The sequence below is a fragment of the Myotis nattereri genome, assembly GCF_964212035.1.
Source record: "Myotis nattereri genome assembly, chromosome: 10".
Taxonomy (NCBI): domain Eukaryota; kingdom Metazoa; phylum Chordata; class Mammalia; order Chiroptera; family Vespertilionidae; genus Myotis; species Myotis nattereri.
The window spans coordinates 49923178-49943920 of NC_138085.1; positions in this window are offsets into that span (position 1 = coordinate 49923178).

The window sequence follows — 20743 nt, forward strand, 5'->3', positions numbered from 1 at the left end:
ACTTTTCTTTAAAATAGTCCCCGAGGTTCTTTGAGCTGGAGTCTGGCTTTGCAAAAAGGAGAAGCCAGTCATTTAATCACATTGTTGAGCGTAGAGGCTGCGCCTTGGCTGTTGTTCTCCCAGTCTCCCCCTCCCCGCAGCCCGGCACACATGCTTGCTCTGATCTATCCCAGGAGCCCCATCAACCCTTCTTCCCACCAGCCCCCGCTGCAGTCTGGTTGGCAGTGTCCCTTTACCCTCTGTGCTACATTCAGGGCCCACTGGAAGCATCCCTGCTGAATTATGCCATCACAGAACGGGGACGGATCTTGAGGTCATCTATCCAATTCACTCATTTTACTATGGAGGAAACTCATGCCAAGAGATACGGATGTGCCTAAGATTTGACAGCTGGTTTGGGGCCTCCAGGTTTTTTTTTTTTTTTTAATTATGCAAGAACTATAAGATTATCTTATTAGTCATAGGTGACACATAGGTAGCATAGTGTTTGTGTGCCAGCCACTGGTGGAAGCACTCTACAAAATGAACCCAATGGATCCTCACAGTGATCCTGAGAGGTCGTATCACCATTCCCCCATTTTACAGATAAAGAAACAGAGGTACCAGGATGTTAAATAACTTACCTGAGGTCACATCCCGCTGTGGCAGAACTAGTGACTCCAGGAAGACTTAATCTGCTAATTTATAGACTAATTAGAAAATGCAGATGGAACTAAACTAGAAGATGATTAGTAACGTCACCTGTAATACTACTACCCAGACAGATAAAACCATTACTAGTATTTTGAATATAACTTAATTTGTCCTTCTTACATACAGGGTGTCCCAAAAAATGTATACACACTTTAACAACTGATAGCTCAATTTTGAAAATGAAATGTATTTTAATAAACACTGCCTTTATAATTATTCAAAGTGTGTGTATACAATTTTTGGGGACACCCTATACTAAAAAAATAGACTCAAACATATTCACATACTCTTATATGATTCACCTGATTTCTTTTAATAACAGCTTTCCATTGTTTATTAATACACACACACACACACACACACACACAAAATGATGTTCAATGGTTAAAATACATTCCATTGAATGGATGTGCCTCAGTTTATTTGGCCTATGCACTGTGGCTAATATTTTGGTTGTTTTCTTCTTTCTCACTTATAGCATGTTGCATTGGACGCTTGTATAGAAACATCTTTATCTTCTTTTAAAATGGTAATCCCTTCACTACTAAATATATGGAAATCAGAATATCTGAAAGATGAGGGGAAGCAGCAGGTGGAGGTGGGGGATACCTCCCAGATCCAAGGACTAGGAGGTTGGACTCCTAACCAGCCATGGAAGAAACCTTGTCTCCCTAAAGGAAATATTTCATACCACATCCATTTTTATGTAGAGCCATTTTCTTGGGGCTCATTTAGACAAGGGCCAGAGGGCCCCCCCAAAAAAGAACATAATAGGAGACTCACCTTCTGTGGCTCAGTAAGCTATTCTTTGAGGGGGTAAGTAGTTAACTTTAGATATATGAGTATGTTTTAAAAATTATTGTTATTACTATAGGGTAATGGTTGTTCTGAGGGTTACATGAGAACTGTTGGTGAACTTTGTTCATATGAACCTAAATATTCTACCCCCCGGACAGAGAGGCAAGTAGATATCTCTGCTCGGCCTGGATGTAAGCATGGGAGACGGCCACGTACAGCTGGGATCTTTTGGCCTTTTTGTCCCGACTGGCATCTGTAATGCATTTGTCAAGAGGGAGGCTGCTTATCTGTCCTTGTCCCTTTGGGACAAAGGCAGACCTGTCACCATCAGATCAAGGGAACTACGGAACCATGCGGAAGGACAGCTGAAAGTCTTCTCATTCGTGTGATTTATCATAATTACTGACCCCTCCCCCAGGATGAAATAGGAATGAAATAGTAATGTGATAGGTTAATGCTGATAATTAGAGAGAGTTTAAGACCAGTGTGAGACTGAACTGTGTGTGTGGGTGGTTGAAATGGTTGTTTGATGTGAAAGTCAATGATTGAATTATTCAGAGAGAGTGATTTCCAAATGATAATTTTACACTTTACATAACTGATTTTGCTTTATTATAGTGGCACCCAGTCGAGCTGCTTTAGTTCGAAGGGGCTGTCAGCTTTTCCATCCCAAACCCTTGGTTTGGAGCCCACACAAACAAAAACCTGCTCATGTCTGAAATTTGACATTGTTGTTGTTATCTCCCTGGCATGGTTTTCACCCCCTTGTCCCTCATAAGAGTTTATGGCTTGTTTGGCTTTGCAATTTGTAATCTGGCAGAGGTGTGCATGCTTGTGCGCGCGCGCACACGCACACACACACACACACGCACGAGTGAGTGCACACATGGCTGCATTTGTGTATAGTAATGGCCCAGATAACCTGATCTCTCTTTCCCGCTCATTGTGGCTTTATGAAAGCTTTGATCTTTTGTCATTTAGCAAGAGGTAGGGCCATGCTGGGAATTGGACCCCACGGGCAGTTGGAATGAAAACGGTGTAGCAGTAGCAAATTACAGTGCTGCTTCAGAAGGAACTGAAAGGAGAGAATGAAAAGTGGGGGGGAGTCCTACTTCAGGATCAACCCAAGAGAAGGCATGTGAGACTTTGAGAAGGTGTGAACGCACGCCAGGGAAATCCACCTGAAATATCAGGTCTCCAGAGGCGGCCACAGCTTCTCCTCTAAATCTGTTTTGCTGGAAGTGACGCAAACCAGAACAGAGATCCCCTGATGATCTCTTTTGGAACAGCCTAGAATGCAAGCGCCATGTGACAGGCAAGCGGGTTACTTACCCTAATATGTCAGCTTGGTGAGCACCACACTCTGCCCCCTCTTCAGTTCCAATCCCTCCTTGCTTGGGAGCACCTGGGAGGGGACTGCTTATTCTTATGGAAGCAGTGGCACAGGGACACATTGACAACCGGACTGAGCACTTACATAATGATATGCACAACAGCTAACATTTGTTGAGTGCTTGCTTTGTGACAAATACTCTTTTAAGGACTTTATATTAACTCATTTAATTCTCTGAAGAACCCTATAAAGAACCCTATCTTTTGCCCTGTTTTACTTCCTCGTAAACTGAGGGTAACTACATTCCCCTGGGCATTCAGTGCAGTGTCTGCCCTCAGAGCTCTGTAGCACCCGTCCCAGGGGAAGATGACACATTCTATGCTTACGCCTTCAGCAGAGGAAAGTTTTGCTTACGCAGGCCTTTTGGGTGGCTGATTGCAGCTCTGTGATCTGTGGCTCCAAAGCAGGCAGGAATAAAGCAGCTCCGGCCAAGAGTATGCTGGGAAATTGGGGGGCAACTCTAGGAGTTTGGGCATGGTGAGGAAAGGTTGGGGTGAGTGGAGGAAGGAAAAGGGCAGGAGGGAGGAGGGAAAGGGCATCAGCAAAGAGGTTCTGGAAGCCGAGACCCTATCCCCCCAATCTGGTTCCCATGGTGACAGGTCCTGAGAGTAGCTTGAAGTTTCCTAACCTGAGAACTTGTTACCTGGGCACTGTCCCTCTTCTCTGCGTTGGTTGAATTTTAATAACCATGGTAAACTGGGATTCAGTTACTGATTTAGACACCCATCCTGCCCAACTGACCTGGTGGCTGATTTTAAGGAAGTTAAATAACAGAGTTAGCAATCAAAATATTAGTTTTAAAGCAAAATAAATATCAGTACATTATGGAGTAGAAAACAAAATTCTAAAGAATTCTTAAGATGAAATATAGGGTTTCTAAGAACTGTTCTCCTTTCACTGGAATTCTGAGCTAGTTCCCCAGATCCCTGGCAGTATGGATCATCTCTTCTCTGTCCTGTGGGGCCTTTAGGGAGAAAAGTAGGAGCTACCTTGCCCAGCAATCCCGTAGGGCAGGTGAGGCCGGCTCCCACCCAGCACTCTTTCTGTAGGACTCCAGTTCTGGGACTTCTACCGTGGAGAATATTCTAATGAACTTGTGTGTGTGGGTGGAATGCCAGTCAGAGGATGGAAGACAGGAACCCCAGAGGCCTTCCTTAGAGAAAAACCAATGGAAACATCGGGCTTAATGAAAGACAAAATACGATATAAATACATTTATAAGACAGATGACCAACGGGGAGAAGATATATGCATCACATGTAAAGTATTAATATTCTTAATATGCAAAGAGGTGTTGGAAAGCAGAAAGTAAAAAACAAATAACCCATAGAAAAATGGGCAAAAATTTGAACAGGCAATTTACAGAAAAATATATATACCACCATGGCTGATAAACATTTGGGGGATGGGGCGTGCGGACTGGAGGGGGTCAGTGGGGAAAAAAACAGGATATATGTTATATGTAATACTTTTAACAATAAAGATACATTTAAAAAGAAAAAGAAGAGATACACAGCCTTCCTAGTTCAGTGGTCGGCAAACTGCGACTCAGCAAACCGCGGCTCGCGAGCCACATGTGGCTCTTTGGCCCCTTGAGTGTGGCTCTTCCACAAAATACTGGCTCTTCCACAAAATACCGACTTCTACGCATGGGCCACGAAGTTTCAATCGCACTGTACGTGCATGCCCGCATGTGGTATTTTGTGGAAGAGCCACACTCAAGGGGCCAAAGAGCCGCATGTGGCTCACGAGCCGCGGTTTGCCGACCACGGCTTATTAATATTAAACATACATTTTTTTTCACTTAGGAGATTTGCAAAAATGAAAACCATTTGATGCTGGCAAGCAAGCCAGGAAATGGGCATACTCAGGTAGTGTTGGTGGCAATGGGTAATTGGCAGAGCCTTCCTGGTGAGGATTTTGGCTGGATTTCTTAGTATTTAAAATACTCTTATCCAACTCCTAAGAATAAATTAATAGCAGGAGTATTGGCTCTGTATAAGGACATATGTATTATGACATTCTTTATAGTTGGTTTGTGAAATACTTGGTTACAACTTAACTATCCAGGGGAAATGGTGAGATATATAATTTCAACCACACCATGGAATATTTTGTAGCTATTACCTTCTTAGGTAAATCTTGATATCCTAACTTGATAATAAGCATAGCACAGGCTGACAAGCAGAGTATGATCACCCACTTTTTGTTTTAAAAAAAAGTGTGTTTATATATAGCTATGTTATTTAAACATAGGTACAAATCAGGAAAGAAAATACACCAAACTCCAAAAACAGCTACAGTCAGTGAGGTTAGAGATGGCTTTCCTTTTATGTGTTTTGTAGTGTTTTTCAGAATTTAGACAATACACGGACAAATGCACTCATAGCATTTCCTTTCCGTGCACTCATTTCACCCCCAATATTCACTGTTTTGTATTCCTGGTTAGCTGTCTAGATAAGTATTATACCCCTCCCGCCCTCCTCCCTGCCCCACTATACTTACAGAATCCAAGTTTTCAGTCCTAGAATTGAACTTGAGGTTTCATCCAACCTCCTGACTTTGCAAACGTGTTTAAGGCTCAGAGGGAACACGTCTCCATTTCCTTAGGACAGTCCTGGTTTGTCTGTTGTCCCAGCCTCCTGTCTGATTAGTTCTCCCTTGCAGTCTCGGGTGCTTCCTGGTCTGGACTATAAATTACATGGCTACCCTGCTCAGAGAGGTCAACTAACAGCTCAAGTTCACAGAGTTGGTGAGAGCCAGAGGCAGGGATCAAACCCAGAGCTCCTAATTTTATTGGATTTGGTAAAAGGCAGTTCCTGCCCGCAGTGCTTCTAGTAACTTTGGCAGGAAAAGGCATGTCCCCTCAGAGGCAGGTGGCTCTCTGGAGAAGAATACTGGACTTAGGATCAGACTGCATTCTGTTTTTTTGTTCTGCTTCTCACTGGCCTTTTACAAGTCAGTTAATTTCTCTGAATCTCAGCTTCCTTCTTTATGTATGGGGTTAGTAGTACCTCTCTCAGAGGGCTGATATTACCTAAAATGCTTAGTATATAACATCATTTATGTAAAGACCAGTTTAGTGAAATTCTAAAGTAAAGCTAGAAGTGATTGGAAGTCTGATGTAGGAAATGAAATTTTTGGCATGTCCTGGCATCAAAGGGCACCAGGTACCTTGGATAAGCGGGTTCTCATTTCATGGATGCACTTTCCCAATATCCAAGGGATAGTTCTGTTTTAGGGATGCTGGGAGATGGAAGAGCTGTGAGTTACTTGCTAGAGGTCAAAGTTGATGGTTGAGTGGTTTGGTTCTCTCAGAGGAGTGTTGTAGAGCCAGAGCTCTGCTCTTGTAGTCAGAGGTGAACTTGGAAATAGTCTGGTGCCACTCTGGGCAGAAATTGCTTGGCACCGTTGGTAGCCAGAACCTAGATTGTCTTGCGCTGATCCAGCTGGGAGACAACAGCAAGAGGCCCTCTGGTCCTCTCTCTCCCCATGGCTTTCCTCCTCCAGGAGCCATGGCAGGGAAGAGCTTCTCCAAGGCCTTCCTGCCACCTCTCACTTGGAATACCGACCTCTCAGCTGGTTAGGAGCCTGGGTGAGAGGTACTTGGTGGCCAGTTCACACCCTTTGAGCTGTTGGCAATGGCCAAGTCTCTAGGTAGGTACCTCCGTTGTTTCCTGGTGGGCACAGAAAAGGGCTTTTGGGTTTTCACTTCTGAGCTAGGCAAGAAGACTAGATGAAAACAACAACAATAATAGCAATATCTTTTCCACTTCAAAACAGTGCTTGGTCTGTTTGGATTCAAAATGGTACTTGATTTGTTTGGAAATTTAAGCCTAAAATTGCACTCATTGTTAGCTCAGCAGTGAACAGCATTCAGAAGGGTTTGTGGTTAGGTTTATTTTCCATTTCTCATGTTTTCCTTTCTTGTAGTTTGAATGTAGTATTTCCAAAGAAGGTAGATTATTCCAGGACAACAAAGGCATACTCCAAGGGCTCCATGCTGAACATGAGCTAACATCATTGGACAAAACGCTTCAGACTATTGGGCATCTATTTTTTCCACCACAATAATTTCTAATATTTAGTGAGCATTGACTATATGCCAGACACTGTGCTATGTACTTTACAAGCATGGTCTCATTGAATTCTAATGAGAACCTCTGAGTTTGGTGCTGTTATTATTGCATTTATTGAAATGCTGAAACTAGGCTTAAAGAAATTAACTTGCCCCAAGTTTCCCAGCTAGAAAATTCCAGAATATGAAGCTGATCGCTCTGATGTCAACAACCACGTCTTATTTCTGTATTGCATTGCTTCCCTCTGTGCCCTGTTAACTTACAGGGTGCCAGGCATTGTCCCAGAGAAGAGCTCTTTTGTTGGCAGGTTTTGAATATGAATTCCCTTGGCATACTTAAAATATTTTTTCCTGGTTCTCATGGATGCCTCCCTCTTCTTCCACCTCCTTCCTTCCTTCTAGAGCAGTGGTTCTCAACCTTCCTAATGCCGCAACCCTTTAATACGGTTCCTCATGTTGTGATGACCCCCAACCATAAGTTTATTTTCGTTGCTACTTCATAACTGTAATTTTGCTACTGTTATGAATCGTAATGTAAATATCTGATATACAGGATTTATTTTCATTGTTACAAATGGAACATAATTAAAGCATAGTGATTAATCACAAAACAATATGTAATTATATATGAGTTTTCCGATGGTCTTAGGCAACCCCTGTGAAAGGGTCGTTCGACCCGCAAAGGGGTCTCGACCCACAGGTTGAGAACCGCTGTTCTAGAGGAAGTAAGTCCCAAATACCTGCTAGTTGTCATATCTCCCCACCTACGTGGTCAACATTTAATCACATTAGCATTTGTTTTCACTAAAAAAGTAATCACATTACTGCCTTTCATGTCACATTAGTGGAAATGGATACCAATATGATACATATTAATAGAAGATGATGGGAAATTGCTAATACAATTAGACTTTCACATTTTATTAGTTCTGGAGTGACACCATACGCTGAAGAACAGCTCACTTTAGCATTGATGAGGAACACAATGGAAAGTGGTGGCTGCCTTTCTGTCCTGCGTGGATGGGGGGCCCTGGAACATTCATGGGGTCCCAGGCTCAGTTTCTGAGCCCCACTTCCTGTTCCTTCCTGTAACCTGAGCACCTTTTGGACTTGGGCCGGGAGAGGAGTTCCTCCTTCACAGCCAGACTGTGTTGCCTGGATTGTGGTCATTAAAGTATCATGTGACATGATCCTGCCTGGGTGGCCCCTGATCAGCTAGAATTAATATTTCATTATCCCTCTGTGGCGGGTGCTGGCAGAGAGGGGACACAGGCAGGGACAGGATCCCCAGGGCCCTTCCCAACACTCGGCAGCAGTTTTCTGATAGGCCTCTGCCTTTGGCTTCAGGAGTAGCATTTGATGGCTCTGACCTCCCAGAGGTCTTTCCACCGTCCACCCTTCTCTCCTTGCCCACCCCCTCCTTCCCTCCACGCACCCAGACGATGGTGGAAAACTCTTGACTGCATCACCGGCAGCCATCTGTAGGTCCTGTTTTTGAGGACTGTTTGTAGCTCATATGCAGTCCTGCTTCATTGCTTCCCGCCATCTTGGATCTCACTCCTGTGACTGTCTCCTCACATCCCCTACTCAGAACATGGTCCAGATGTCTTTCAAGGCTCATTTTGAATCCTCTTTCCTCCACGGAGCCTTCCCTGTTCACCCACGCTGAGGGGACCCCTGAATTAAACCACACGGCATGCCTGCTTATGTGCTTTCACACGACCTCTCTACCAAGTTTCTGGCCTTGTTCAAAAGAAAAGAAAAATGTGATCCCAAACTCTGAGAATTTGGTCAAGTTAATGTCAGACTTGAAAGGAAATGAGGGCCACTGTGGGCTCCCCAGAGCAGCAGCTGTGGCGCAGTCTGGTATGTAAGTCCCCGACTCAGAGAAAGCTTTTCACTGTGGAAATGATAAAAAGGGAACGTACAGCTTCACAGTAGTCGGCCCACCCTAATCAATAGGGTAGCAGGGATTTCGCCCACCAGCTCTGTTGCACTGCTCTGCAGGGAGGGGCATCCTGGGGCCCCCAGGAGAGAACGTGGAGAGCCACCCTGTTGGGATCTTGCTCTCCAGAAGCTTATTAGGCTAATGGCCCAAGGCAAGATCTCTGGCCCGTGTACACTTCGGATTCTTCAACTGAAGAACTGTAGGCTGCTGCCATAGGTGACGTGTAAGGCTGTCTCCTGCTCTAAAATTCTGTAACTCCACTGAAGAATGGATAGACCGGGTGTCAAAGAGGAGATCCTGGTGTCAGTGCACAGGAGGTGGGTGGGTACGGAGGGGACCTGGTAGGAGTTAGATTGCTGGAGCGGGAGGCTGGGGAGTGCTCTCAGAGAAGGAGAAGGGGCAGGAGAAAAGGGGGGAAGTGGCAGGAATTCCCACTGAGACATGGGAGGTTGTGAATAAGAGGGTTCTAGAGGGAGGCTGAATTGCAAGGCTGGGGCTAGCTGGTGGCAGTATGGGATGGCTGCCTAAAAGGAAGGTGTAAGGAAGCCACTGTAGGCGGACTCTGTCTTTCCCTGGAGCTGGCCTCTCTGTGATGGCTCACAAGGGACCCTAGGAAGGCAGCCAGTTCTGTCCAGTTTATCCTCCAGGCCCTGCAATGCTGGCAGATGATCCTGTTGGCAAAGCTGGGGCACCCTGTGAGAGGTGGGTCTGAAGGACGCTGATCCAGGTGTGGGGAGATGTTGGATGGGTAGGTTTGCTTATCAGTTTTCAAAGTAAAGGGAAAGCTGAGGGTGTATTGGGAGCCTCTTTTAAAATTCAGACCTAGTCTGCCTCTTTGAGGGTGAAGGACTTTCAGAGCAAACCAGGTAAAGTCCCCAGTTGGCATGGCATAGTCAGTTCTACCTCTCCCATCTAGATGTCTCCGTGGGCTGTCTTGCTCTTGCCTTTTAAGAACACACAGACACATACCTGTGCAGACACAGACACAAAGACACACAAAAGACGAGGAGCTTGAAGGTAATTGGGGAGTGTGTCTGTCAGGTGGAGTCCTGCAAGATCCCACACCGGTGAAGGTAAAATTGAGGCAGTTGTCAATCATCTAATGAACCCAATGAGTCCTGACCCACTATTCTAGGCCAGGGGGTTGTGGGCACACAATGTCCCCCAAGTAGGGGGACATGTCATTATTGCCGTACTAACACCATTGCCGTCGCAGGGAGGATTGTCCAGCATTAAAACAGGCCACTGAACGGTGTGTCCCCCTTACTTTTTCTTCTTCCCGGTGTTTTTCCTAAACGCACATGTGAAATGGGTGTTTGTAAGTTCCACCCGCGGATTACATATTGAAACCGTTATCACCATTCAGGCCACTATAACAAACAATACTGATTATAGAGCAGGGGTATATTTTGTAATTATAATGTTCTTCAAACTTCTCTGATTGACAGGCAGTGTATTTAAACAGGGATGATCAAAAATTATGTTCCCAGCACGGGCCTTGTCTTCCCTTCAGCAGCACAAAAGCTCACCTCAGTAGGTAACAGTCACCAGGCTGCCTTTGAGCAGCTGTGTTGAGATGGGATTCAGTGTCTTTGTGGGGGAGTGGGGTGGGGGGAGACACCCCGGCTTTTAAATCAAAGACAATTCAGTTTAGAAAAAGATGTACCTTGTAGAAAGAAATAAAAGGAGGCGCAGTGTACCATCAGCTGGCCGTCTTAAATCAATAATGCAGGCAGTCCATCTTGCACGCCCATTCAGCTCCTCGTTCATTCTGCATTGGGGGGGGTGGGCGGGGGGTGAGGTTGTGGAGCACCTGCCTTCCAGCCTGGTCCCAGAATAAAAGCCCTTTTGGGGAGATGTCTGAGGGTGCAAGTGAGTCTCGCTCTACTCTTCAAGGCCTCTCTGGAGCTCGCCTGGCAGTGTGCCTGCCGGAGGTCTGAAGATGTTAATGTCCTTTACCTGCAGATCACATCAATCTGCGGCCATTATTTCGCCAAGCAGGGACACCTGGATGGGAGGCTCTATTTTCTTTCAATGGCCCCTGGCTTATAAAACAAAACCCGCAAAGAGCACGTAATCCCTTTGAGTATTCTTCTGGTGTGCCTAATGGGGTTTTTGAGTGTGCCAGGTACTGTGAGAAGACTCTGGGCTAAAAAAAAATAAATAAATAAAATAAAGGAAGGCAGCATTTTTTAATCATCGTGTTTGTTTACAAAGTGGTGACATTCAGTCTTGAATCAAAGGGAATAGTTTCCAGGTAGAAAAGTCTCGTGTTTGTTTTTTTGTTAGCTACCGGCTACCAGCCGGTCTCTCCTCCAAACTTTGCACAAAATCAACTTACCTTGATTTGAGCAACAAAGAAAAGGACTTGGGGGTTGGAAGGGTGGGAAAGAGAGAAGCTTTTAAAAGATTATCTTTTTTGCAGTTTTGATAGATTAAGAGGGTGATCAAACTAGGCAGCATCTTAATAATAGGGCCATGTGAATTTTGGCTAGACTAATGGAAGCTCTTTTGTCAATTTCCTGTAACCTGTACTTGACAGGACTCAGGAAATGGCATGACTGGCCCACCTTTGATACCCAGAAGGGGCTTAATGAGATTTAAAGGTGCAGGACCATGACTGGAGTTTCCCACATTAGGTGTAAGTTGCACACAAAGTCCTTCTGTGCACCAGTCCCTAGCTGGCTTTGTGGCCTGCCTGACGGAATTCTAAGCGTGTTTTCTCTATCGAAGGAACAGCTGAAAGATGGGCAGCTGAGTTTCCGAACAGAAATTGTTTTTCTAAGATTTTTTTTTCCTTCCATTCAGGACTGTGTCTCTGAAATATTATCTATCATAAAAAACATGACATGAATTTACTGTGTCAGTCAACTGCAATTTTTAAATATACTCGTTAGGTTAGTGAGTAACCTCTTTCTTTCCTAAAGAGACAGGGAAGAAGAGAGGGAACATCAGGCCGTTATTTCTTGGGGGTGGATGGGGAGGGGTGTGGGCAAGGCCATGCCAGAATGTGTGAACTCAGATGGGCTATTTGAGCTGGAAATATTCAATACGAAAGATCCTGCCTCAAGGAACACACTGTCAGCCGGAGATGGGGCTGGGAGTCATGATGAGTCCCTGCATGCCTGTTATGTGGGTTTCAGGGTGGAGCTGCCTGGGCAGGGTGTAGGTCTTGTTAAGCTTTTATGACTGTGGCTCTTCACGGGACCCCCAGGGAAGCAAAAAGGTCAGTCTCTGGCAGCTGTTCTGGTAAGGCTGTGGTGGAACAGAATAGATCCCAGTGAAAGTGGGTGAGAAACGCTCTTAGAATTCCGTTCATTTTGGTACCTGCCTCCTTCGGGTATTAGGCTTGGCTGCCTGGAGTTAGGAAGCTCCAAATGGCCAGAGATCCTGCACTCTACCACCTACTGAGCATAGACCTCCCTCCCTGAGAAGCTGCTGGCTAAGACTCAGTGCCCTCCCAAGCTCCTTTTGAATTCTTGCCTTAGGGAATGGAGATGAACTTGACTGTTTCATGCTTCCTGTTCATTCCAAGTACAATCTGAAGTTGTTGGTCTTCTTCATGCTCCAGTTATCTGAGCGCCTATAGGAGCAGCCCAGCCAAATTGATAACCACATAGATTGATATTAAGGGGCAAAGCTCCCAGGAACATTTAAAACTCATTTTCAAAATGGGCAGTATCCGTATTTTAGTTTTGAATTGTCCACAGATGCACTTAAGGAATCATTGAGAATAGTGGGATGGGATGGGTCTTGTTCAAGTTTTTTTGTTTTACCTCATCTAGTCTTAAAAGAACAGATTCTGTTTTGTCTTTTTTCCCATCTGATGCTCATGATTTATAAATATCAGAATGCCCTTTGCCATGATTGGCCTGGCATCATCTAACCTTTCTCTCTGGGTTCTCCTTCTATGGTGTTTGAAACTCCACTTGGGGAAACCAAATGCAAACTGACCTATTTTAGAGATAGACCGAGGCATTTGTGTAATTTTTTTACATAGATCTGTGTAAGATATCCACAAATAGAAGCATTGAAATTCTCACACATGGCTCCCAAAAATGTGTGAAGGGCCAGGTAAGGTTGGAGGCTACATGTTGAGGAGCCCCAGGAGGAGGCTGGCTGATGTGGCTGTGGGTGGTGGCTGCCGGGTGCCCCAGCTGTGATGAAGACCAGCGCCCACCAGAGCTTGGGGCACACTAACCTGGGCCCAAATGCCAAATGCCACCATTTAGTAGCTGTGTGACTTTGAAAAGTCACTTAGACCTTATCTCATGAGATCACTGTAGCTTTCAATATTTTTGATCATGAACTATAGTAAGAAATCCAGTTTGCATCATGACCTGGCACACATAACTACACACATGCACTTATAAACCTGGAAAACACATTTTATGAAACACATTTTACTTATATGCTAGTATTTTCTATTCTATTTCCCATTGAACATGGTGATTGCAAATCACTGAACTGATTTTATGACCAAATAATGGATTGCAAGGTGGAATTTGACAGACGTCAAATTAATAAACGTCCATTTCCTTAATATGTTGATGGCCCATATCTTTATTACTTAGGATGCGATAAGCTATGCTACAGGAACAAGCCCTGGCATAGCTATGGCAGAATGGTATGCAAGTTTATTTCTTGCTTTTGTAAAGTCCAGAATGGGTTGGACAGCTTTTCAAGGTAGCTTTCCTCTGTGTGGGAATCTGGGTGGCTTCTGCCTAATGGCTTTGGCATCTCCCCATGTGGCCTCCACAGTTACAACTAAAGGGAAAACGTGCGTTGGAGTATCTCATGGATGCCTTTAAGGATTGGATCTGAAAGTTGGCATATCGCCACCACCACCGCTCTAATGGCCAGAGCTCAGGCACATGGTGGCCCCAACCCATTTGCAAGGGAGGCTTCCTGTGTGTGTAGGAGAAGAAATTGCGAGGGATGGAGGGAGTGACATGAACTACCTAAGGTGGTAAAGTAGGTCTTGGATACATGGAAGGCTTAACAATCAAGCAATTAAGATGTAGAATTGGTCAATTGGAGTAATGCTGCCTTGTCACAATGGAACAGCCTGAATTAATGACTTCAGGGGGGATACTTTGTGCTTCTCTTTATGCCAGCCCCATGATTCTAAAGTTCCACAGGCTCACTGATGGGTATAGTTTTCTACAATTAATGTGAGTTTGCTCATTGCTTGATCTTGGGGCTCATCCTTATAAGACCCTAATGGGATGGGGCTGAAAGTTCTGTTTCAGTTGAGCCCAGACTGTGCATATTGCTAACTGATAATTATAGCGTACATTTATTGAACACTTACTGTGTACTGGCATTGAGCTAAGCAGTTCTCTTTTATTTTTTTTTCAATCCTCACTCTAGGATTTGTTTTTTCATTGATTCTAGAGAGAGAGGAAGGGAAAGGGAGAGAAAGAGAGAGAAACATTGATGTGGGAAAGAAATCGATCAGTTGACTGGTTGCCTCATGCATATGTAGTGACTGGGGATTGAACCACAGCCCTTGGGTGCATGGGACAATGCTCTAACCATTGAAAACACTGGCCAGGGTGCATGCTTTATCTTAATTCATCATCACAACCTTCTTAAGAATAATCTCATATGTCTTAGTTCCCTGTGAGTTCACCTATTCTGCTACCTTTATTTCACAGGTGAAAAACTTGAGTTCAGAGAGGTGATTTTCCCCAGTGTTGCCAACAAATTGATGATTATTCTAGGGTCGAAAGCCCAGATCTCCTCATGCTTATAACAAGAACATGATGCTGGAGTTGGGGGTCGGGGGTAGGGATGTACACTGGATATTTTAGTGGCCTTAGCAAAATGTTAATTGAACCTTAAATTTTAGGATCTTTAGTTTTACCCAGACATATCAGAAATTCCAATTCGTGCTGGAATAGAATTCCCAAAGTTCTGTAGCCATTACTTAACTCTTAATTTTGGTTTGAACTGGTCATTTTAGGCAGAAGTAACCAAAGCATTCTCATGAATGTGGTAATTGAAAGTTGGTATCAACTTAAAGTAGAAATACAAGTATAGATTGTAGTAAAAGATTCTTATCTGTGATTTTTACTTCTTTTTACATAAATCTGCATGCTCTCCTCTAATGACTCAGCATTCCTTGGTTGCTACAGTACTGATGAGAAGAATTGGAATTTGCTCCCCGCCCCCCAAAAAGGAGGCAAATGTGCTTCTGATAATGATAAGATATAGCTGGTTTAAGCCACAGCTTTAAAATATGTAAGTTCTTCTTAAAGGAGGCCTTCTTAAGATGAAGTGGTTAAGTTCTCCCAGGGCGGACTGAGGAAGGCTCCAGTTCATCTCTTTAGCGATCTTTAAAGGTGCTTCTCCAGATTGGCTCAAGCCAGAGATGCTAACCGTGACCTTCTACGTGTTCCTCCCTGGGCAGAGGGATTCAATGATTTCATGAAATTATCTTCTAGTTCAGTGTTGCAAATGTCTCCTTAAACAGTTACAGAAAGGAATCTGCGGGATGTGTGCCCATGCACGTGTGCCGTTTGCACACCCAGCGCCCACATCCCAGTGTCCTTTAGATTGCCTTTCAGAGGAGGGCCAGAGGAAAGAGATGTTCGGAGCCTGGCTTGGTCAGCATTTGTAGTCTTTTATTGTCTGTGTGTGGATTTGCAGCTATAAAATAAGAAATTCTTTTTCTATTTCACACTCCCCACCATTTTATCATTTTAGGATCAAGAAAAGGGCAAAAATGAGACGAGTCAGATAGACGCTTCCAGCGTCAGGGCCCCCGCTTCCTGTGCCCTGTAGTGGGCATGACAAATGTTGGAGATTCCTTCAAGCTGGCGATTAATCATGTGTCCGGAAAGGATGGGGGTGAGAGGCTTCACTATTAACCGGTATTTAAAGGGGGGTGCTGCTTGGGGGGATACTTGGTCTCCCAGGCCTGACTCCAAGGTGTGCACTCAGCTGGGGAGATCATTTTGTGCTGTGCATGTACTGATAATTTTATTAACTGGAAACCAAGTCTTTTCTGCCTCAACACAGACTCCCAATATTCTTGCATAATGTGTTTGACATGTCTGAGGCAGTGTGGTCTTAGGAGAATGAGCACTGAATAGGGAATCAGGAGTGCTAGTTTTTATCCTGATTTGGTGGCTGACCTGATCCTCCTCCCTGGGCAGCTCACCTAACCTCTCTGTGCCTCATTACCTTCCTGTTCCCACCTGGAAAATCAGGACCGTTTCCTCTATGTACTCTTTACTCAGAGATGCCAGCTGTATCCAGGCAATTTACTTGGCTCTCTTGGTGGGGAAGGTGTGCTGTACATTCATGATGGTGTTTTTGTCTTTGTTACAATTATAGTTATTTTATTTTTTAATGACTCAGCAGAAACCACTGTGAACCCAGTATCACAGCAAAAACCCAATGTTACAGTGATCTACTATTCAGGTGCAGCCTTTCAGAGCTATGATATAATAATTTCCAAGCACCACCTTCGAATGCAAACCAGCATGTGCCTAACTCTCGAGATCCAACCTATGTATGGGGCCCAATTTGGAGAGATGTGGTCATCCTTCTTTCACTTTTTTACTAGGCAAGGTAGGTTCCTTTTCCCCCATTATAATGATTTGGAAGCTCTCCTCCCCTGCCCAACCCTACTCTTTAAATTTTATTATAATGTCCTGGATGGAGGAAAGCCTTCTGAGGCTTATCACCTGCAGGTGGTACTTCTGAAAGTTTCAGAAAGTTCTAAACACTAAAAATGGGTGTGTAATGAGCCCTGTTTTGCATCTTTAATCACAGCATTTGCCACCATGCATGCTGTAATCATATGCTTTTTCTAGAGCCAAAGTGATGTGCAATTCCAGGTCCATTCATTAATGAATTGTCAAACCAATCACAGGTCTTGTCAAAAGCATCACTGCATCATGTTTTCCTTACATAGACCAGTGGTCGCCAAACTGCGGCTCGCGAGCCACATCCAGCTCTTTGGCCCCTTGAGTGTGGCCAGGAAGTTTCAATCGCACTGTGAGTGCTTGCCTGCACGTGGTATTTTGTGGAAGAGTACACTCAAGGGGCCACAGTTTGCCGACCACTGACATAGACCATTGGATTGGATCTACAATGGACCACTTCTCCCCAAGGGGTTCAGAGTCCTCCTTGAAAAAATGTCTTGCTCAGATGTGAAGTTTCCTGATGTCTGTCTCTCTGTCTCTGTTGCCTCCTTTCCCCCAACCTTCCTCCATTTTATATAGTGATTGTTGGTTCCTTGGAAAATATGACTTGCTCCTGAAATGTGGCAAGTGAAGGTTGTAAGGGAGATTTATAAGATCCCAGCAGAGTGCCCAGAAGCCTCTTGGCACCAAATATCTTCCTTATTCAGGTTTCACAAGGTATAACATTCTTTCACCACCAGTGGTGGCTTTTCGGTTAAGCATTGCCCTTGCAAGAGAGGGGGCTTTGCATTTAAAAAGCTTATTCTATCCAGAGGCAAATCAGAGTCCACTCAGTTGTCCGCACCTGTTTATATAAAACTGCTTCTCCCTGACCTGAGATGTCCTGCCAGGAGCAAGAGAATGAGAGCCTGCTGGATGTTCGTGTGTTGGTTTGCAGCTTTGAGGCCAGGAAAAGGCCAGAGGGGGCTGGAGAGCTCGGAGGACCAGCCTGGCCTCCTTCCTGGTCTTTCTGCAGCCTAGCCTTGGTGAGGAGAGATTCTGGCTAAGGTGATGAGGAGGACTGAGGAGGTGACAAAACCAGCCCAACACTGTTAGAGTTCAGATGTCGTAACTTCGGAATGATTGGCCAATGTCACATTAGGGGCTGGGTCTCTCTCTCTAGGAAAGGTCTTGAGTTTCTATGTAAAGTACCTGATGTTTCTCTAATATAATTATTAGTTATTAACATTGCTAGTATAACATATGTAAGGACATATTATTGGTTATTATGTATTGTCTGCTTCCCCTCACTAGAATGTCAGTTTTCAGAGGAGTTTCTTTGTTTTGTTCATTGTTGTATTCAAGAGCCTAGAACTGTGCTAGTATATATGACAGTTGGTGTTTAGTAAGTATTTATTAAATAAGTGAGCACATTTATTCTTTTCCTTGCTGTGTGAGAATTCACTCTCTTCCATTTCAGCACCTACATGCTACTCACTGCTGCCCCAGGAATTCTTAGGCTCCTCAGCTTGGCACCATCTTTCTTTTCTAGGGCCTTCTCAAAATTGGACAATTGCAGATATTTGATTTCCACCCCCTTTCTTCAAGTGAGAAAGCTGTACACAGTGATATGGCAGTCTCCACTGGCTTTCTGTGTGATGCCAGTGACGGTTTTTTGCAGAGGGCAAGGCCTGGGATTGAACGTAAACAAACACAGCCCATGAGTTTAAAATAGACCATTGAGCAGCTCACAAAATAGGCCCCTTGTTTTTAAAAGAGCAGTGGATGCTCTCGAGAAATAATAAGAAAGAATAAGTCTGGAAGCTGGATAGAATGCTCTGGTGCTTTCTGGCTGTGCCCATCCTTCGAACTTTATTTGCGTTTGGCACGCCTATCATGGAACCACTGCCAGCCGGGGCCAGGGAGCTCAGGCAATGGCAAGTTTATCTGGGCTGCTGGAGGGAAATGGAAATCTCTCAGTAAAAAGTGCAGCATGCTTGTGGTGCTAATTTCTAAGAGACACAGACTCCCTTTGCAAAGGAAGTCCGTTGTTCGTCCCACAAAGAACATGAGATTTGAGGATTAATAAAGGTTCTGGAACGTGTGTGACGTAGGGATGGATGGAGATACACACACACACACACACACACACACACACACACACACACCCAGGTTTTATCATCTGCAAAAAATGGGGTATTAATACCTACCTCCTCGAGTTGTTTTAGAATGAAATGATGCCCGGCCAGTGTAGCTAAGTGGTTGAGCGTTGACCCATGAACTGGGAGGTCAGGGTTCGATTATTGGTCAGGGCCCACATGCCTGGGTTGTGGGCTCAGTTTCCAGAGGGGGCATGCAGGGAGAGCAATTGATGATTCTTTCTCATCATTGATGTTTCTATCTCTTTCTCTCTCTCCCTTCCTCCTCTGAAATCAATGAAAAACATATTTAAAAAAGAAAAAAAAGAGAATGAAATGAATGTAGATTCCATGAATTTAGGGCTTGCTTGTTGTGTACACTTGTTCACACCCAGTGCCTCACATGGTGCCTGGCATCTGCTGGTGACAGCAGTTCTGACCCTCTTGTGCAGAGGCGCTGCAGTGGATGGAGGATGCAGTCCGCTGACAGCAGTGGAGGCATAGAGAGCATTCTTTCCCCTTTCTTCCGTCCAGAATCTTTATTCTTAAAAACAAAACAAAACAACCTAAACACACGTCCACAATAAGGGTACATTCTCATTGTGAAAAATGCAAACAATTAAGAGATATATACCTACTTCTCCCTACATTAACCACTTAGGTGTATCCTTCCAGAGACCATATGGCTCTATCATCTGTATCTCTATTTTCTGTCTATGATGTGCTGCATGTCTGTCTGTCTGTCTGTCTGTCTGTCTACCTACCTACTATCTACCTACCTGTGCCGGCTAATTTTATGTATCAACATGATTGGGTCATGGTGCACAGAAATTTGGTAAGAGATTACTCTGGAAGTCTTGTAAAGATGTGTGTGTGTGGTGTTTTTTTTTTTTTTTTTTTTTTTTTAATGAGACTAACATTTAAACTGGTAGACTTCCAGTAAAGCAAATTAACCTCCATAATGTGGGTGGGCCTTATCTAATCAGTTGAAGGCCTTAATTAAACAAAGACTGATTTTCCTGGAAGAAGAAAGAATCTGTCAGTAAACTGCCTTTAGATTCAACTGCAATTCTTCCCTGGGTCTCCAGTCTGCTGGCCTACTTTGCAGATCACCAAGCCTCCAGAATTGCATGAGCCAATTACTTAAAATATATTCATTCTCTCTCTCTCTCTCTCTCTCTCTCTCTCTCTCTCTCTCTCTCTCTCTCACACACACACACACAATTCCTGTTCCTCTGCGAACCCTGACTAATGCCCTATCTGATCCTTTCATTAATCCATCCATCTATTCACTCATTTATAGAAGAAAAATTTATTGAGATATTTGTGTTCCATTCTTACTCTCCCATTCCAAGAAGGCAGCCAGCTTTGTATTATAATGTTAAAGCAGAAATTGTTTACCCTGCAACTTGATGGTCTTATTACTCAGGTAGGACGGCAGAAGAGGCAGAAGCTCTGAGAAGGGGCTTTAGGGAGATGCCCCAAGACCACACACAGGTTCCATGGGAGGGGACATTATCCATGCCCTCACTGCTTTCTTAGACAGGGACAGGACACATACCTTGTCGCATGTGCCCAAGGAGTCACTTTAGTCACCAGATTCTTCTACAAAGACTCCCTTGCCCCCAAAATGATAAATGATTCCTGTGTTGAGTAGATGAGTGGCTGGAGGGGGCCACAGGGAAAGTTCTGTTTTGTATGATTCTGGAACCTTGGTACAACACAGGGGTGGGAAGTGGGGAGATAGAAGTCAAAATAATGCTCCAGCTATCATAGCGTATATGTAAAAGATATATCCTATATAATAAAAGGCTAATATGCAAATAGACCGAACGGCAGAATATCTGAACAACCAAACAACTGGTCGCTATAATGTGCACTGACCACCGGGTGGTATGCGTGGGACATGGCGGGCATCATTAACAGGTGGCAGAGCACAGAACATGGCAGGCGTTGGCCGCGGTGGGATGGTGGAGCAGGTGAGTGGGGAGTGCCAGACCAAGGCGAGGTGCTGGTTGCTGTCATTGGGGCGAGCTTCTGGTGGTTATTGAAAATTCT